Consider the following 20337-nt stretch of genomic DNA (forward strand, 5'->3'; position numbering starts at 1 on the left):
TGACACTGGAAGCAGTGTCTCCGGCGAGGCTCAGGTAAGACACTCTAAGGGCTTTATTTTGTTTCAGTCTCGTTTTATTCCAAATACTCTACAAGCAAGGTTTTTTTTTTTAAGCCTGCATTTATTTGATTCAAAATACAACAAAAGCAGTAATATTTTGAAATATTTTTACTATTTAAAATAACTGCTATCCATTTGAATATATTTAAAAAAGTAATTCAGTCTTGTGATTTCAATGCTGAATTTAACATCATTACTCAGGGCACACGATTCTTCAGAAATCATTCCAATTTGCTGCTAAAAAAACCAGGTGCCGGGTGCTATATTATTATTATTATTATTAGGTTAAAAATAGCTTCTAGAGATTTTTTGTTTAGGTTTCTTTGATGAATAGAATTTCAGTATATATTGTAACATTATAAATGTCTTTATCATCTATTTAATGCGTCCTTGCTAAATAAAAGTATTAATTTCTATAATTTAATACTAAATATATAATGATTTAAATGTTCTGACTCCACACTTTTGGATGGTATAGTGTATAATGTTAAAAAAGCTTTTTATTACAGATAAACTCTTATCTTGGATCCTTCTATTCATCAAAGAATCTTGAACAAAATGTACACAACTGTTCTAAATATTGATGATAATAATATCAATAAAAAAAGGTTTCTAGAACAACAAATTTGGATATCTGAATGATTTCTGAAGATCATGTGACACTGAAGACTCAGGAAATGATGCTGAAAATACAGCTGGGCATCACAGAAATAACTTACACTTTAAACTATATTCAAATAGAAAGCATTTTTATTTTAAATAGTAAAATTATTTCACAATATAATGGCTTTTGTTGTATTTGAATAAAATAAATGCAGGCTTGTTGAGCAGAATTCTTTAAAAAATGTAAAAAAATATTTCTGTTCAAAGGCTTTTGACTGGAAGTGTATATTAACACTAATCTGCATTTACTAGGGAGCAGTCATTTGACCTGATGGCATCGCTGGGTGGGACAAGGTCCAGGATCTGGCTGGTTTCCTGGTGGGTCTTCGTGAGGCTCCTTACCTCACCGACCTGCAGGTGACAGAGGCCATCCAGCTGTGGACAGTTCTCCCTGATGTTGATAAAAAGCGGGTCAACTATCAGCCTCGACATCAGCCTCAGCTGACAATGGGCGCTTTAAGGCACCGAAGCGGTCCGGAGTCACACCGGGTGTGGAGAGTGTGAAACGGTGTCTGATTGGACATCCTGGGGGTCCAGCACAGTGGCCCAGCACCAGCCGCTTGGTTGAGGCCATTTGTATGAAGCTGTGTGCTTTACACAAGTCACCGACCAAGAAGGCTGGAGTTTGCACCCCCAGGTGGTCTAAAATCCTTTCAGATTACCACCACATCCGAGACCTGGTGCTTAACAGTCGAAGGCTGATGGATGAAACAATGATCCAGCTGTTTGAGCTGAACCAGAGGACACTCATTCAGTGGTAAGCAAGGCACATTATTTGGTTCAAGGGAACTGAATACTTCTGTACACACACACACACATATATATATATATTTTACAAGTAATTTACTTTCAGGTTTCAACGGCAGCAGAAGAATCAGGAAATGAGTGTCCTCGCCCAGGGACTGACTCCATCTGACCCAATTGATGTGGCTGATACGCAGCTTCCTCTGCCGAGGGAAAAATTGGATGACGTGCCATCAACATCAGGCCCAAAACATCAATTTATCCTTCCGCCAAATCGAGAAGGACAGGCTCCAATTCTGCGACCGGGTCGCCGGCCCACTTCTGCCAAAAGGGAGTGCCCTATCGCACCCGTCCCCACAGCAGCAGGAGTTGTGCAGCCCATTTCAGCACCTGGGTCACTGTTAGGCACACTAGTCCTTAACCCAGACATGACTGTGTCGATGGTGATTCCATCTTCTGGTGCTTTGACATCCGGTCCAGGCCCAGCTCCGCCTGCTCCAGCGCTGCTGCTTCTGTGTCCCGTTACACCCAGAGGAACAGGTATAACTGCTTCCCCACAGCCAGAGAGCTATCTGTTTCCAAGTTGGCCTCCTCCCTTCCGGGACTGGAATTGAGACCCGCTGGTCTAAGTGACATCTGACCGTTTCAGCTGTCCTCCCTAACATCCCTCTACATGTTAGATACAGCCCCATTTTTAGGTCAATTAAGAGGCCAACTTGCATTCGTTAGCCTTTCACACTGTCTCGAGGACTTTGATTGCTTCCACATTAGTTCATGTTCCTTCTTTTGTTGATGCTGAAATAACTCTTTTTTCTTCGCTTTGGGCAAGAAGGCTCGTTGGTCTAGGGGTATGATTCTCGCTTTGGGTGCGAAAGGTCCCGGTTTCAAATCCTGGACGAGCCCTTGTTCAGGTTAAAACGTTAAGCTTTATTGTCTCATTGCATTCACAAACATTATGGCAGGTTTTTTCCAATCAGGCAGACACGGAGGGCTAAGTTAGCTCAGCTGGTTAGAGCGTGGTGCTATAACGCCAAGGTCGTGGGTTCGATCCCCGTATTGGCCAGCTGTTTTTATTGTCTGGGGGCTCATCTCTGATCTGCTCTTCAGCTCTGACAAAGAGTAGGGTGATCTCACTGAAATCCCTGCTTGCTAAGCAGAGGTTTGTTGTAGCCAAAATAGCTCAGTTGGGAGAGCGTTAGACTGAAGATCTAAAGGTCTCTGGTTCGATTCCGGGTTTCGGCAACATCTCCCACACTTTTCCCTTTTTTGAGGAGGGCCATTGACCAAAAATCACTGGGTTCCAACCTCTCTGTATAACTGCTTCCCCACAGCCAGAGAGCTATCTGTTTCCAAGTTGGCCTCCAACCAATCAGTTTCGGTTCCATGGTGTAATGGTCAGCACTCTGTGCTTTGAATCCAGCGATCTGAGATCGAATCTCGGTGGAGCCTGTGTGTTTCTTGCCACTGGAAAAGATAAAACAGCACTAGTTTGGCGATGGTGCCAGTGTTTGTGGCCCTGTGAGCAACAGCTGCACCAGTTAAGGTTCCATGGTGTAATGGTTAGAACTCTGGACTCTGAATCCAGTGATCCGAGTTCAAATCTCGGTGGGACCTATTTTGCCACCAGTTTGCGCAGGACAATGTCTGAAATACTTTTCGGCACCTTTTAGTCCCAAAAAATTAACTAACGTAGAGAGTGTGGCCGCATTGCATCGATGCTCAGTCTGTCTCTTTAGGGCAGTGGTTCTCAAACCTGTCCTGGAGGCACCCTGCCCTGCACATTTTTATTGTCTCCCTTATTAGACACACCCAAATAAGGTCTCACGGTCTCTACTAATGAGCTGATGATTTGAAACAGGTGTGTTAGATGAGGGAAACATTCAAAATATGAAGGGCAGGGGTGCCTCCAGGACAGGTTTGAAAACCACTGCTTTAGGGAACTGTGCGTAAAATGGCACTGTTTTGCAACCAATTTGCACAGGACCATGTCTGAAATACTTTTTGGCAGCTATGAGCCCAAAAAAAGCTAACGTGGGAGTGTGGCAGCATTGCGTCAATGCTCAGTCGGTCTCTTTAGGGCAATGGTTTTCAAACCTTTCCTGGAGGCACCCCTGCCCTGAACATTTTGTATGTCTCCCTTATTAGACACACCCGAATCAGGTCTTGCAGTCTCTACTAATGAGCTGATGATTTGAAACAGGTGTGTTAGATGAGGGGAAATGCGAAATGTGCAGGGCAGGGATGCCTCCAGGACAGGATTGAAAACCACTGATCTAGGGATGTGTGAGTAAAAGGGCAGGAGCCGACTTGGAGAATGCGGGCATCGATCCCGCTACCTCTCGCATGCTTATTTAGCTGGCATAGGAAGGCAGCACTTTCTTGTACGTGACGGGATGCAAATTCTGGAAGGCTCTCTTTAGTGACGGGTCCAAACAAAGATCTCATCAGCTCCTCTAGCCCTATCGGCGACTCGTGCACTTCGAGCCTTCTTAGCGACGGCGCAAGTGGCTGACTGCGTTGGTGGTATAGTGGTGAGCATAGCTGCCTTCCAAGCAGTTGACCCGGGTTCGATTCCCGGCCAACGCATGTCCTTTGGCTCGGGCTGATGTCGAAGCAGAACTCCTTCTGTGACCTGTGGCTTTTCCCAAAACTTTTGGATGGATCGTTCGGAAGCCGAAAAGAGCTAGCTCTCCCCGTCGGGGAATCGAACCCCGGTCTTCCGCGTGACAGGCGGAGATACTGTCCACTATACTAACGAGGAGCTGCGCATGCTGCCGTTTCCCCCCCAACCGACGCTACTGCACCGACATAACTGAACAATGCATGGCTTTTTCTGACGCTGACACAGCCCTAGCACCGTCAAATTCCGGATGGACCCATCATTAGCTAAAGTCGCATAACATTTGGAACACTACCCGTTGCAGGGGTCATTGTTTGGACTCTTTTTTTTTTTTTTTTAAATTGCGCTTTAAACAAAAAGGATTGTGTCAATGCAACTGAACAACATTAATTAGGAACACAGTGCGTCAATAAAGCAAAATGACAGTTAAAGGCATTTCGTCATTGAAATCGGTGATGTCATCATTCAGCTAAGTTCAGTTTAAATAGTATCTGGAACCAAAGGAGGAACCAAAGGAACCAAAACTCGATCGGTGAAAAAATGGAGAAAAAACCCGGTGAGAAACCAGGCTCAGTCGGGGAGACAGTTCTCCTCTGGTCAGAAGAAACCAGCAAATCAGCTCCAGACTGCAGAAAAGTCAGACTGTGCAGAAGAATCATCTGTTTCCTGTGGTCTTGTCCTGGTGGTCGTCTGAGACAAGGTCTTTACAGGGGATCTGTATCTGGGGCTCATCTAGTTGTCCGATAGGGCTAGAGGTGTTTCAGGGCCATAGAGGTCCTTTCTAGGTGTTGATCAACCATCTTGTCTGGATACTGACTGGATCCGGGTGACTGAAGCGGCCCACTGATCTGGATACAGACTGGATCTGGTGGCTACGGTGACCTCGGAATAAGGGATTTCTTTAAAAGACTCTTTTATTCATATAAGATTTTCTCCAACTTTTCAGATGGAGGCATGAGAAAGAGATTGCCTTGATTTGGCTTGTGGTTATTGGTGGACCGAGGGGACTTTTGTGAGTTTTACTCCTCCCTTTTGGAGTGGGGGGGGGCTGACGAAACGCATGTGGGCAGGCGTCGTCACCCTTGATGACCCTTGGCGAGCGTAGTGGTTTACCAGAGGCAGCCCACAGGCCCGAGGGGTCGTAGACACAGCTCGAGTTTCTCTTCATTATCGCATAAATCTTTCGCCTTTTACTAAAGATTTCCGTGGAGGGGAACTTTTGTGAGTGACCTGTATTTTTGGGTGCTCTGCTCACAGCAGAGCTACATCGAAATGTCAAGAGCAGAATCAATTTGGCCGTCCGCCAACACGCTGCAGGAGGGCGTGCCAATGGTCATCGTCTTTATTTGCACTCTCTGCGTTTGCGCTGTCAGCACTTAGTGTTTATTTAGCTGGCATGGGAAGGCAGCACTTTCTTGTACTTGACGGGATGCAAATTCTGGAAGGCTCTCTTTAGTGACGGGTCCAAACAAAGATCTCATCAGCTCCTCTAGCCCTATCGGCGACTCGTGCACTTCGAGCCTTCTTAGCGACGGCGCAAGTGGCTGACTGCTGACTGCGTTGGTGGTATAGTGGTGAGCATAGCTGCCTTCCAAGCAGTTGACCCGGGTTCGATTCCCGGCCAACGCATGTCCTTTGGCTCGGGCTGATGTCGAAGCAGAACTCCTTCTGTGACCTGTGGCTCCTCCCAAAACTTTTGGATGGATCGTTCGGAAGCCGAAAAGAGCTAGCTCTCCCCGTCGGGGAATCGAACCCCGGTCTTCCGCGTGACAGGCGGAGATACTGTCCACTATACTAACAAGGAGCTGCGCATGCTGCCGTTTCTCCCCCAACCGACGCTACTGAACCGACATAACTGAACAATGCATGGCTTTTTCTGACGCTGACACAGCCCTAGCACCATCAAATTCTGGAAGGACCCATCATTAGCTAAAGTCGCATAACATTTGGAACACTACCCGTTGCAGGGGTCATTGTTTGGACTCTTTTTTTTTTTTTTTTTTTAATTGCGCTTTAAACAAAAAGGATTGTGTCAATGCAACTGAACAACATTAATTAGGAACACAGTGCGTCAATTAAGCAAAATGACAGTTAAAAGCATTTCGTCATTGAAATCGGTGATGTCATCATTCAGCTAAGTTCAGTTTAAATAGTATCTGTGCAATAATTTGCAATCAAGTCAACGATATCGCTGTACATGAAGTGTCCCCAGCTATGCCTGCCAGAGGCGACAGAGGCAAGGAACCAAAACTCGATCGGTGAAAAAATGGAGAAAAAACCCGGTGAGAAACCAGGCTCAGTCGGGGAGACAGTTCCCCTCTGGTCAGAAGAAACCAGCAAATCAGCTCCAGGCTGCAGAAAAGTCAGACTGTGCAGAAGAATCATCTGTTTCCTGTGGTCTTGTCCTGGTGGTCGTCTGAGACAAGGTCTTTACAGGGGATCTGTATCTGGGGCTCATCTAGTTGTCCGATAGGGCTAGAGGTGTTTCAGGGCCATAGAGGTCCTTTCTAGGTGTTGATCAACCATCTTGTCTGGATACTGACTGGATCCGGGTGACTGAAGCGGCCCACTGATCTGGATACAGACTGGATCTGGTGGCTACGGTGACCTCGGAATAAGGGATTTCTTTAAAAGACTCTTTTATTCATATAAGATTTTCTCCAACTTTTCAGATGGAGGCATGAGAAAGAGATTGCCTTGATTTGGCTTGTGGTTATTGGTGGACCGAGGGGACTTTTGTGAGTTTTACTCCTCCCTTTTGGAGTTGCGGGGGGGGCTGACGAAACGCATGTGGGCAGGCGTCGTCACCCTTGATGACCCTTGGCGAGCGTAGTGGTTTACCAGAGGCAGCGCACAGGCCCGAGGGTTCGTAGACATAGCTCGAGTTTCTCTTCATTGTCGCATAAATCTTTCGCCTTTTACTAAAGATTTCCGTGGAGGGGAACTTTTGCGAGTGACCTGTATTTTTGGGTGCGCTGCTCACAGCAGAGCTACATCGAAATGTCAAGAGCAGAATCAATTTGGCCGTCCGCCAACACGCTGCAGGAGGGCGTGCCACTGGTCATCGTCTGCATTTGCACTCTCTGCGTTTGCGCTGTCAGCACTTAGTGTTTATTTAGCTGGCATGGGAATGCAGCACTTTCTTGTACGTGACGGGATGCAAATTCTGGAAGGCTCTCTTTAGTGACGGGTCCAAACAAAGATCTCATCAGCTCCTCTAGCCCTATCGGCGACTCGTGCACTTTGAGCCTTCTTAGCGACGGCGCAAGTGGCTGACTGCTGACTGTGTTGGTGGTATAGTGGTGAGCATAGCTGCCTTCCAAGCAGTTGACCTGGGTTCGATTCCCGGCCAACGCATGTCCTTTGGCTCGGGCTGATGTCGAAGCAGAACTCCTTCTGTGACCTGTGGCTCCTCCCAAAACTTTTGGATGGATCGTTCGGAAGCCGAAAAGAGCTAGCTTTCCCCGTCGGGGAATCGAACCCCGGTCTTCCGCGTGACAGGTGGAGATACTGTCCACTATACTAACGAGGAGCTGCGCATGCTGCCGTTTCTCCCCCAACCGACGCTACTGCACCGACATAACTGAACAATGCATGGCTTTTTCTGACGCTGACACAGCCCTAGCACCGTCAATTTCCGGATGGACCCATCATTAGCTAAAGTCGCATAACATTTGGAACACTACCCGTTGCAGGGGTCATTGTTTGGACTCTTTTTTTTTTTTTTTTTTTAAATTGCGCTTTAAACAAAAAGGATTGTGTCAATGCAACTGAACAACATTAATTAGGAACACAGTGTAACAGTGGTGGTGGCTGCCCTAAACTTAAATTATTATTTTTTTAACGACAAATTCGGGCGCCAGACAGTTTTCTAAAACTGACAAAAATCAAACAACCCAGGATAGCAAAAGAAAACCACTGATTACATACAAAAACAAGTATTTCAAAACAAGTTGGAATTTATTGCATAATGTCCATAAACATTATAAAAAAAAATACTTATTTCGAAAAAAACAACCAAACAAACAGTAAATAAAGAAATAGATAGATATAGTTCTTAACGTAACAGTTAAATTTCTCAGTTCCAAATCAGTGTTCACACAATCACAAACGCTATAAAGGAAATCCCAGGTCATACTGGTCACACTCTAGCTGGGCGTCAACACTGGCAGATTCGTGTGTCCATATTCACGCCAAACTTTACATATAACCAAAAGAGAAAGAGGAAAAAACATTTTGAATTCACATTTCGTGGTTGAATACTCAAACAAAATGCAAAACTTTAAAGATCAACGATAAGGCATTCAACTTAATCAAAAAGCACGAATAAGCAATAAAACAAATGTGCGGATCTGAATGGAATGTGTGTGTGTCTGATAGCGTGTTAATGAGTGTAGTGTGAGATTGCGCGTCGGGCACACTGACCAATTTTGGCGGACAGAATCGCAAACTGGAGAGTGTAGTTGGACCTCGTCTGGCTCCAGGAAGGAAGTTTAACGCCTTGGACTCGTTTGAGAGTGAACCGCTCACCAACAACAGCCGATCTTTAAGGTGCGTCGCTATGGAATCGCCAGACTCCACGTCGCATCAGACAGCGTGTGCGGGAAGCCTCAGTTCAAACAAACGCCGCCTTCCACTCCACATGGTAACCATTTACTTCACTCTCCTTCTCACGAATCGAAACATACCCCGATGACGTGTCCTCCTTCCACCTGACTAAATAGGCCTCACCTCCATTTCCCTTTCCGCCATTAATTACTCACTCCACCCTTTCCGTTAAAAGTGAAAGTGAAAGTAAACGTAAACATGGCTGTATAGTTTACTGCACTGTCACACGCTCTTCCCCCCCCTGAAAGAAAACAACCCATGGTTGTTTATTTGGGAGTGTTAAAATCCCAGAAACTCATCTTCTTCATCAGAGTTGTCTTGGAATATTTTTAGGAGTTTTTCCTTACTTTGGGACTCTAACTCTTCGGCTGTCGGGTAGCACATTTTCATATTGCACACATGGGTTGTTCGAACATCTTCTCCAGTAGTCTCCAGTGCAACACGGTAATTCAGTGGACCCAGCTGTTTTATTACACGGTAAGGACCTTTCCATTTACTTGCTAGTTTAGCAGTGAATTTAGCTTTTGCACTAGATTGTGGAAAGTTCCTTATCCACACACGATCTTCTTTTTTAAATGTTAGTTCTCGTCTGTGTTTGTTGTAATTTCTTGTTTGTCTAACATGAGCCTTTTTGGTGTTTTCCATAGCTCTGGATTGAAGCTGGGTTAAACAATGAACAACATCGTATGCTGGCACATCAGGATTGAGATTTTTAACTCGGAGAAGTTTGTCCATTGGACTCTGTAGCTTTCTTCCCAGTTGCAGTTCCGCTGGAGTCATCCCTATGGTCTCTTGGACAGCAGAATTGATGGCAAATCTGAACTCTGATAAATATTGATCCCACTTGTTGTGATTTTCATCTAGGTATGCCGCTATCATGTATTTAAGTGTGCGGTTGACTCTCTCAGTCATGTTGGTCTGAGGATGGTATGCAGTTGTCAGTTTAGGAGTTACCTTCCATTTTTCGCAGACATCCTTAAATACAGACGAAACAAATTGTGTACCCCTATCAGACAGCAAGAAATCAGGCACACCCCATCTGGTCAGAATCTCCTTCCTGAAAATGGCAGCAACCGTTTGTGCATTGGCATTTCGCATGGGGAACATCTCAACCCATCGAGTGAAGTAGTCGATGAAGACTAAGAGATATGCATTTCGGCTGGAACTACACGGCAAAGGCCCCATTATGTCCACACCCAACATTTCATTGGGGTGAGTGACAGTGGTGTGTTGCAGTTTGCCAGCAGGTTTTTGATTGTCACTCTTAAGTTGTTGACATTTTACACATCTCTTTACCCATTTCTTGACATCATTCCACATTCCTGGCCAGAAAGCCACTTCTTGAATTCTCTTATAGGTCTTGAATATTCCTCCATGGCCACTCAAGGGGCTAGCATGATAATGCTGAAGTACCTGTTGAATGAGGCTACTAGGAACACAAACACGATAATGCAGCTGGTTGTCAGCCAGGTGAGCTTTACGGTAAAGCTTGTCTTCCAGTACTTCATATTGTCCTTTCAGGTTGTCATCACCTTCTGCCATGGTCTGCAAAATTTTCATGATTATGGTGTCTTTATGTTGTTCTTCCCAGATCTTATCCAGAGAGATTGGGAGATCCTCTGACTCCTTGTGGCTGGCATACAAGTTGCAACTCACTCTGATGGGGATTCGAGAGAGAGCGTCAGGTGCCACATTTAGCTTTCCCTTCCGGTATTCAACAATGAAATCGAATCTTTGCAGTCGTAGGGCCCATCTGATTAAACGACTTGAGGTCTTGGTGGACCCCATCACCCACTGCAGTGCAGAGTGATCCGTAACAACAGTAAACAACTTGTGTTCCAGATAATGCTGCCACTTCTCCAGAGCCCAAACTACTGCCAAGCATTCTTTTTCCGTTGCAGAATAATTCACTTCAGCTTTGTTCAAAGCTCTGCTAGCATAAGCTATGACTTCCTCTTTCTCATGGTCCTTCTGTGTCAGCACAGTGCCCAGACCGGTCTCACTAGCATCTGTGTAGACAATGAAGGGGTGCTGTAAATATGGGTGTCCCAGAATGGGAGGTGTCATCAAGCTTATTTTCAACTGCTCAAAAGCCTGCTGACATTGCGGCGTCCACTGGAAAACTCTGTCCTTCTTCTTCAGGGCATTGAGGGGTTCAGCGATCTGGGAAAAGAATGGGACAAACCGGTGGTACCACCTGGCTAAACCAAGGAATCGCTGGACCTCCTTGAGGTTTCTTGGAATTGGGTAAGAACGAATAACTTCAACTTTGCTGGAATCAGCAGAGATGCCTTGAATACTCACGACATGGCCTAGGAACGCTAGTTCCTGCAGACAGAATTTGCTTTTTTTAAGGTTGATAGTCAGGCCTGCTTTTTTCAGCTTGTATAAGACACTCTGGATGTCAAGGAAGTGCTGTTCAATGGTTGGGGAATAGATGATAATGTCATCTATGTACACAAAGCAATTGTGACCACGTAGTTCGCCCAAAACCATTTCCATTAATCTTTGGAAGGTAGCTGGGGCATTTTTCAATCCAAATGGCATTACATTAAACTGGAAATAATCCAAATGGTGTAATAAATGCTGTCTTCGCTGTACTTTCAGGGTCCATGGTCACCTGCCAGTAACCGCTATTCAGATCAATGGTTGAAAAAATAGCAGCTCCAGAAAGAGATTCCAATATCTCTGCGATGTTTGGCAGTGGGTATGCGTCACTTTCCGTAACAGCATTTACCTTACGGTAGTCTACACCAAAACCGGAGACTCCCATCTTTTTTTGGGACAAGGACGACAGGTGAGGCCCAACCTGAATGAGAAGGTTTCACAATGCCTGCACTCAACATTTCTTCCAGTTGTTTCTCCACAACAGCTTGTTTGGCAAGGGACATGCGATAGGGTCGTTGTTTTATTGGTACTTGTTGGGTGAGGTAAATACGATGTTGGAGAACATCAGTGCGACCTGGTCTGAGTGCACATACCTCTGGATTGGCCTCCAGGACTTAACGTAGCTGGCATTTTCCATCAGCCGGTAAGTGGGCTCCATTTACTGCACTGTCAATAAAGTTTTTTATGTCCATGTCATCTGTGCTGAATGTAAATTTGGGTTGAGGGGGAGGGATTGAACTCGAGAGAGATACTCTGGTTGGTATTACCTTGTTGCTTTCCTTTTCTGGGTCTGTTCTCAGGTACACTTGCATAGCCTGGTTGGAATGGGTGTTCCACATCAGGAGTAGATTTGAAGGTATACTTTTTGTCGATTACACTTATTTGTAAACCACTAAAGAAGATGAAATCCAGGCCCAGGACTACTGAATATGACAGAGCCCTGGGTGCTAGAACTGCAGCTGGTATGGTGAATACTTTGTCATGAATATTAATTGAGACATTCAGCCATCCAAGAGGAACCTCTGCTTCACCGTTAGCAAGATACAAAGGTCCAAGTGTCCAGGGTTGGAGATCATGGGGTGATTGAGCAATGTTCTTCCAGAGAAACTCATGGATAAGGGTATAGCTTGCACCTGTGTCCACAATGGCTTTTCCCTTCCATGAGCCAACACTAACAGGCACAATTAACTGTTGAGGCACGCTGACAGGATTGATAGGAGTAGATGATGTACTTCTAGCTGTAATGGTGGAAATGGGTTTACCTGGGGGTGTTTGAGAATTCTTCATAGTTGTTGAAGACACTGAATTGTTGGAAGGTTGGCCAGGTGGCTTGGGTGACTGGAAATTCCATTTGTTGCTAGGTGGCTTATAACCTGAAGACGGGGTTGATTGAGCTGGAGAAGTAAAGTGAGGGCATGTACCTGGTGCGTGAAGTCCTCTACATCGCCAACATTGTACAGCAGGTTGGACAGGAGTCATCCCTCTGGGTGATGCGACAACAGTTTTGGAACCAGCTATGCTGTCACACTGCTTCTGTGTTTCATGGTCTTTCTCCAGTTGGTGACCCAGTCGAACCAACTCTTCCACGGTGGTTACATGGCTACGAAGATGACTAGCGAGGTAAGGTTTTATGTTTTTAAGGATCATCTTAACTATGTCTGCTTCAGTTAAACTTGGTTTCCATCTTTTACAGAGAGCTCTGTTGGTGAAAGCAAAATCCCTTATGGACTCCTTTTTGCCTTGAATCCGATGGCGGACACGTTCAGCCAACTCATCTTCATAGTCCTCAGCTAGAAAAGCAGCAAGAAAAACAGACTGAAACTCACTCCATGTTGTGACAGATGATCTTGCCACTTCCCACCAGTCACGCGCAGTGCCATATAAAACTGTCCTGAAGGTGGCCAAGATATCAGCGTCCATTAGAGGATGTACAGCAAGAAAGTCTTGACATCGTGTTATGTACAACAAAGGATCTGGGTCGTCAGCTTGCCTTCCAAATGCGGGAAATGTTAGCTTGATGTGGTCAGTTTTAACAGCAGTAGCAGGGGCTGCTGGATGAGTCACTTGTGATGGTGATTGAGATAAGGGGTTATGAAGAGAAATACTTTTCCCACTCAGGTCAGTTATTCTTTTTTCTTGACTCTCAAACTTTGCTTCCATTTTAGTTTGCAGTTCTTTCATGTTTGTGGACAATTTGTCAGTGAGTAATGTCAATTGACTACTTTTTTCCAGCAGTTGATTAGAATCCTTCTTAAAGTGCTGTTGTACTGATTGAATGTCCTGTTGAATCTCAGACTGCAACTGTTGCACCATAAAGCGCACTTCTCCCACTAAGGTATTCTCTACCTTTTGGAGTTCCTGAGCCATCATCATTTTCATAGCTTTAATTGTCTGATCAGACTCAGTTTCAGCTTGCTGCTTGTTTGCAGATAATGTAGTGGAGAGTTGTTGCTTGATTTCGTCCATCTTTCCAGCGAGTTTAGTGATCTGGCTCTCATGGCTGGACGAGTTGGACTTGAATTCATTAGTGAGTTCAGTTACAGCTTTCTCTTGTTTGGTCATGAAATCATGCAACTGGTCCCAGTTACCTTGTGCTCGTGCAGTGAGTTGACCAATCTCTCTTCCAGGTGTTGGGAGAGTTCTAGGCAGGTCATTCTGTACCCCTGAAGATGAAGAATGTTGGTGAAGCAGCGGCTGGAGATGATGTCCCAGGTGATGGAGTGCATAATTGCATGGGTTCTGGAGGTCTTGGTTCCCGTGGGAAAGGTTGATTTGGAATGCTGCCTCCCAAAGGTGTGGACACAAACTGCACATGTGGTCCTGGCTGCACAATGCGACTGAACTGGGTGGGCGTGTGGCAGAAAGTTGGAGCATAGGATTCCTGAGGAGCTGGACGGTACATAGGTGGCCAATTAGGGGTGGCCACATCCGGAGCCTCCATTTCGACAAAGGTTGAGTGTGGGGAAGGGTGCTCTGCCATGATTATGTAAAGGAAATATAATATCAATTAATGATGCAATAAAAGTGTTTCAAATCAGTAGTGTGTATGTCAGTTAATTCATATAATTTACCTTGCCTTTTAATTGTACAAATGTAGTTCACAGTTCACAACATTAAGCAAGTGTCTCAAAACAATTGTCAAAAAAGTCAATCAAAAAAGAAAAAAAAATATATATATTTTTTTTTTTTGGAAAGCATAAATCAGGGTAATTAGTCACAGATCATCAATCACGTTGAGGTCACGAATTACACAATAAATCCTCACTGCAGTCAGATAATAGGTTTCAATTAAAGTTGCTCTTCATTACGATTTAAAAAAAAAATATAAAAAAAAATGTGTGGCAACCAAGAAAATTCGGTTAACAGGAAGTTCAAGATTCCCAGGTTTGAGAAAATCAACAGGTGTAGCAAAAAGGATTCCCACACTTAAGTTCCAAAATTCAAAACTTCCCAATTATGTAAATACAAAAAGAAAATAACAATTCAAGTAAAGAAAAAAATTAAATTCAATAAGTCAATGCAAATTCACATTCACAAGTAGTCACGTATTCACACTCAATTGTGTTCAAGTCCCTTGTCGGGCGCCACTCTGTAACAGTGGTGGTGGCTGCCCTAAACTTAAATTATTATTTTTTTAACGACAAATTCGGGCGCCAGACAGTTTTCTAAAACTGACAAAAATCAAACAACCCAGGATAGCAAAAGAAAACCACTGATTACATACAAAAACAAGTATTTCAAAACAAGTTGGAATTTATTGCATAATGTCCATAAACATTATAAAAAAAAATACTTATTTCGAAAAAAACAACCAAACAAACAGTAAATAAAGAAATAGATAGATATAGTTCTTAACGTAACAGTTACATTTCTCAGTTCCAAATCAGTGTTCACACAATCACAAACGCTATAAAGGAAATCCCAGGTCATACTGGTCACACTCTAGCTGGGCGTCAACACTGGCAGATTCGTGTGTCCATATTCACGCCAAACTTTACATATAACCAAAAGAGAAAGAGGAAAAAACATTTTGAATTCACATTTCGTGGTTGAATACTCAAACAAAATGCAAAACTTTAAAGATCAACGATAAGGCATTCAACTTAATCAAAAAGCACGAATAAGCAATAAAACAAATGTGCGGATCTGAATGGAATGTGTGTGTGTCTGATAGCGTGTGAATGAGTGTAGTGTGAGATTGCGCGTCGGGCACACTGACCAATTTTGGCGGACAGAATCGCAAACTGGAGAGTGTAGTTGGACCTCGTCTGGCTCCAGGAAGGAAGTTTAACGCCTTGGACTCGTTTGAGAGTGAACCGCTCACCAACAACAGCCGATCTTTAAGGTGCGTCGCTATGGAATCGCCAGACTCCACGTCGCATCAGACAGCGTGCGCGGGAAGCCTCAGTTCAAACAAACGCCGCCTTCCACTCCACATGGTAACCATTTACTTCACTCTCCTTCTCACGAATCGAAACATACCCCGATGACGTGTCCTCCTTCCACCTGACTAAATAGGCCTCACCTCCATTTCCCTTTCCGCCATTAATTACTCACTCCACCCTTTCCGTTAAAAGTGAAAGTGAAAGTAAACGTAAACATGGCTGTATAGTTTACTGCACTGTCACACGCTCTTCCCCCCCTGAAAGAAAACAACCCATGGTTGTTTATTTGGGAGTGTTAAAATCCCAGAAACTCATCTTCTTCATCAGAGTTGTCTTGGAATATTTTTAGGAGTTTTTCCTTACTTTGGGACTCTAACTCTTCGGCTGTCGGGTAGCACATTTTCATATTGCACACATGGGTTGTTCGAACATCTTCTCCAGTAGTCTCCAGTGCAACACGGTAATTCAGTGGACCCAGCTGTTTTATTACACGGTAAGGACCTTTCCATTTACTTGCTAGTTTAGCAGTGAATTTAGCTTTTGCACTAGATTGTGGAAAGTTCCTTATCCACACACGATCTTCTTTTTTAAATGTTAGTTCTCGTCTGTGTTTGTTGTAATTTCTTGTTTGTCTAACATGAGCCTTTTTGCTGTTTTCCATAGCTTTGGATTGAAGCTGGGTTAAACAATGAACAACATCGTATGCTGGCACATCAGGATTGAGATTTTTACCTCGGAGAAGTTTGTCCATTGGACTCTGTAGATTTCTTCCCAGTTGCAGTTCCGCTGGAGTCATCCCTATGGTCTCTTGGACAGCAGAATTGATGGCAAATCTGAACTCTGATAAATATTGATCCCACTTGTTGTGATTTTCATCTAGGTATGCCGCTATCATGTATTTAAGTGTGCGGTTGACTCTCTCAGTCATGTTGGTCTGAGGATGGTATGCAGTTGTCAGTTTAGGAGTTACCTTCCATTTTTCGCAGACATCCTTAAATACAGACGAAACAAATTGTGTACCCCTATCAGACAGCAAGAAATCAGGCACACCCCATCTGGTCAGAATCTCCTTCCTGAAAATGGCAGCAACCGTTTGTGCATTGGCATTTCGCATGGGGAACATCTCAACCCATCGAGTGAAGTAGTCGATGAAGACTAAGAGATATGCATTTCGGCTGGAACTACACGGCAAAGGCCCCATTATGTCCACACCCAACATTTCATTGGGGTGAGTGACAGTGGTGTGTTGCAGTTTGCCAGCAGGTTTTTGATTGTCACTCTTAAGTTGTTGACATTTTACACATCTCTTTACCCATTTCTTGACATCATTCCACATTCCTGGCCAGAAAGCCACTTCTTGAATTCTCTTATAGGTCTTGACTATTCCTCCATGGCCACTCAAGGGGCTAGCATGATAATGCTGAAGTACCTGTTGAATGAGGCTACTAGGAACACAAACACGATAATGCAGCTGGTTGTCAGCCAGGTGAGCTTTACGGTAAAGCTTGTCTTCCAGTACTTCATATTGTCCTTTCAGGTCATCACCTTCTGCCATGGTCTGCAAAATTTTCATGATTACGGTGTCTTTATGTTGTTCTTCCCAGATCTTATCCAGAGAGATTGGGAGATCCTCTGACTCCTTGTGGCTGGCATACAAGTTGCAACTCACTCTGATGGGGATTCGAGAGAGAGCGTCAGGTGCCACATTTAGCTTTCCCTTCCGGTATTCAACAATGAAATCGAATCTTTGCAGTCGTAGGGCCCATCTGATTAAACGACTTGAGGTCTTGGTGGACCCCATCACCCACTGCAGTGCAGAGTGATCCGTAACAACAGTAAACAACTTGTGTTCCAGATAATGCTGCCACTTCTCCAGAGCCCAAACTACTGCCAAGCATTCTTTTTCCGTTGCAGAATAATTCACTTCAGCTTTGTTCAAAGCTCTGCTAGCATAAGCTATGACTTCCTCTTTCTCATGGTCCTTCTGTGTCAGCACAGCGCCCAGACCGGTCTCACTAGCATCTGTGTAGACAATGAAGGGGTGCTGTAAATTTGGGTGTCCCAGAATGGGAGGTGTCATCAAGCTTATTTTCAACTGCTCAAAAGCCTGCTGACATTGCGGCGTCCACTGGAAAACTCTGTCCTTCTTCTTCAGGGCATTGAGGGGTTCAGCGATCTGGGAAAAGAATGGGACAAACCGGTGGTACCACCCGGCTAAACCAAGGAATCGCTGGACCTCCTTGAGGTTTCTTGGAATTGGGTAAGAACGAATAACTTCAACTTTGCTGGAATCAGCAGAGATGCCTTGAATACTCACGACATGGCCTAGGAACGCTAGTTCCTGCAGACAGAATTTGCTTTTTTTAAGGTTGATAGTCAGGCCTGCTTTTTTCAGCTTGTATAAGACACTCTGGATGTCAAGGAAGTGCTGTTCAATGGTTGGGGCATAGATGATAATGTCATCTATGTACACAAAGCAATTGTGACCACGTAGTTCGCCCAAAACCATTTCCATTAATCTTTGGAAGGTAGCTGGGGCATTTTTCAATCCAAATGGCATTACATTAAACTGGAAATAATCCAAATGGTGTAATAAATGCTGTCTTCGCTGTACTTTCAGGGTCCATGGTCACCTGCCAGTAACCGCTATTCAGATCAATGGTTGAAAAAATAGCAGCTCCAGAAAGAGATTCCAATATCTCTGCGATGTTTGGCAGTGGGTATGCGTCACTTTCCGTAACAGCATTTACCTTACGGTAGTCTACACAAAACCGGAGACTCCCATCTTTTTTTGGGACAAGGACGACAGGTGAGGCCCAACCTGAATGAGAAGGTTTCACAATGCCTGCACTCAACATTTCTTCCAGTTGTTTCTCCACAACAGCTTGTTTGGCAGGGGACATGCGATAGGGTCGTTGTTTTATTGGTACTTGTTGGGTGAGGTAAATACGATGTTGGAGAACATCAGTGCGACCTGGTCTGAGTGCACATACCTCTGGATTGGCCTCCAGGACTTGACGTAGCTGGCATTTTCCATCAGCCGGTAAGTGGGCTCCATTTACTGCACTGTCAATAAAGTTTTTTATGTCCATGTCATCTGTGCTGAATGTAAATTTGGGTTGAGGGGGAGGGATTGAACTCAAGAGAGAGATACTCTGGTTGGTATTACCTTGTTGCTTTCCTTTTCTGGGTCTGTTCTCAGGTACACTTGCATAGCCTGGTTGGAATGGGTGTTCCACATCAGGAGTAGATTTGAAAGTATACTTTTTGTCGATTACACTTATTTGTAAACCACTAAAGAAGATGAAATCCAGGCCCAGGACTACTGAATATGACAGAGCCCTGGGTGCTAGAACTGCAGCTGGTATGGTGAATACTTTGTCATGAATATTAATTGAGACATTCAGCCATCCAAGAGGAACCTCTGCTTCACCGTTAGCAAGATACAAAGGTCCAAGTGTCCAGGGTTGGAGATCATGGGGTGATTGAGCAATGTTCTTCCAGAGAAACTCATGGATAAGGGTATAGCTTGCACCTGTGTCCACAATGGCTTTTCCCTTCCATGAGCCAACACTAACAGGCACAATTAACTGTTGAGGCACGCTGACAGGATTGATAGGAGTAGATGATGTACTTCTAGCTGTAATGGTGGAAATGGGTTTACCTGGGGGTGTTTGAGAATTCTTCATAGTTGTTGAAGACACTGAATTGTTGGAAGGTTGGCCAGGTGGCTTGGGTGACTGGAAATTCCGTTTGTTGCTAGGTGGCTTATAACCTGAAGACGGGGTTGATTGAGCTGGAGAAGTAAAGTGAGGGCATGTACCTGGTGCGTGAAGTCCTCTACATCGCCAACATTGTACAGCAGGTTGGACAGGAGTCATCCCTCTGGGTGATGCGACAACAGTTTTGGAACCAGCTTTGCTGTCACACTGCTTCTGTGTTTCATGGTCTTTCTCCAGTTGGTGACCCAGTCGAACCAACTCTTCCACGGTGGTTACATGGCTACGAAGATGACTAGCGAGGTAAGGTTTTATGTTTTTAAGGATCATCTTAACTATGTCTGCTTCAGTTAAACTTGGTTTCCATCTTTTACAGAGAGCTCTGTAGGTGAAAGCAAAATCCCTTATGGACTCCTTTTCGCCTTGAATCCGATGGCGGACACGTTCAGCCAACTCATCTTCATAGTCCTCAGCTAGAAAAGCAGCAAGAAAAACAGACTGAAACTCACTCCATGTTGTGACAGATGATCTTGCAACTTCCCACCAGTCACGTGCAGTGCCATATAAAACTGTCCTGAAGGTGGCCAAGATATCAGCGTCCATTAGAGGATGTACAGCAAGAAAGTCTTGACATCGTTTTATGTACAACAAAGGATCTGGGTCGTCAGCTGGCCTTCCAAATGCGGGAAATGTTAGCTTGATGTGGTCAGTTTTAACAGCAGTAGCAGGGGCTGCTGGATGAGTCACTTGTGATGGTGATTGAGATAAGGGGTTATGAAGAGAAATACTTTTCCCACTCAGGTCAGTTATTCTTTTTTCTTGACTCTCAAACTTCGCTTCCATTTTAGTTTGCAGTTCTTTCATGTTTGTGGACAATTTGTCAGTGAGTAATGTCAATTGACTACTTTTTTCCAGCAGTTGATTAGAATCCTTCTTAAAGTGCTGTTGAACTGATTGAATGTCCTGTTGAATCTCAGACTGCAACTGTTGCACCATAAAGCGCACTTCTCCCACTAAGGTATTCTCTACCTTTTGGAGTTCCTGAGCCATCATCATTTTCATAGCTTTAATTGTCTGATCAGACTCAGTTTCAGCTTGCTGCTTGTTTGCAGATAATGTAGTGGAGAGTTGTTGCTTGATTTCGTCCATC

The 20337-nt window shown here is 44.4% G+C and overlaps 7 non-coding genes across 7 annotated transcripts; 5 read left to right on the forward strand and 2 right to left on the reverse strand.

Moving 5' to 3' along the window:
- Positions 1-2636: 2636 nt before the first annotated feature.
- trnaf-gaa (transfer RNA phenylalanine (anticodon GAA)) lies at positions 2637-2709 on the forward strand. The gene has a single exon. It is a non-coding gene; the product is annotated as a tRNA-Phe (tRNA).
- Positions 2710-3981: 1272 nt separating this feature from the next.
- trnag-ucc (transfer RNA glycine (anticodon UCC)) lies at positions 3982-4053 on the forward strand. Its single transcript has one exon. It is a non-coding gene; the product is annotated as a tRNA-Gly (tRNA).
- Positions 4054-4156: 103 nt separating this feature from the next.
- On the reverse strand, positions 4157-4228 carry trnad-guc (transfer RNA aspartic acid (anticodon GUC)). The gene has a single exon. It is a non-coding gene; the product is annotated as a tRNA-Asp (tRNA).
- A 1007-nt stretch (positions 4229-5235) lies between these two features.
- Positions 5236-5351, forward strand: LOC132146055 (U5 spliceosomal RNA). Its single transcript, XR_009434805.1, has one exon. It is a non-coding gene; the product is annotated as a U5 spliceosomal RNA (small nuclear RNA).
- A 293-nt stretch (positions 5352-5644) lies between these two features.
- On the forward strand, positions 5645-5716 carry trnag-ucc (transfer RNA glycine (anticodon UCC)). The gene has a single exon. It is a non-coding gene; the product is annotated as a tRNA-Gly (tRNA).
- Positions 5717-5819: 103 nt separating this feature from the next.
- On the reverse strand, positions 5820-5891 carry trnad-guc (transfer RNA aspartic acid (anticodon GUC)). Its single transcript has one exon. It is a non-coding gene; the product is annotated as a tRNA-Asp (tRNA).
- A 1072-nt stretch (positions 5892-6963) lies between these two features.
- On the forward strand, positions 6964-7079 carry LOC132145922 (U5 spliceosomal RNA). The gene has a single exon (XR_009434681.1). It is a non-coding gene; the product is annotated as a U5 spliceosomal RNA (small nuclear RNA).
- The last annotated feature ends 13258 nt before the right edge of the window (positions 7080-20337 follow it).

Source organism: Carassius carassius, chromosome 8 (genome assembly GCF_963082965.1).
Source record: "Carassius carassius chromosome 8, fCarCar2.1, whole genome shotgun sequence".
NCBI lineage: Eukaryota > Metazoa > Chordata > Actinopteri > Cypriniformes > Cyprinidae > Carassius > Carassius carassius.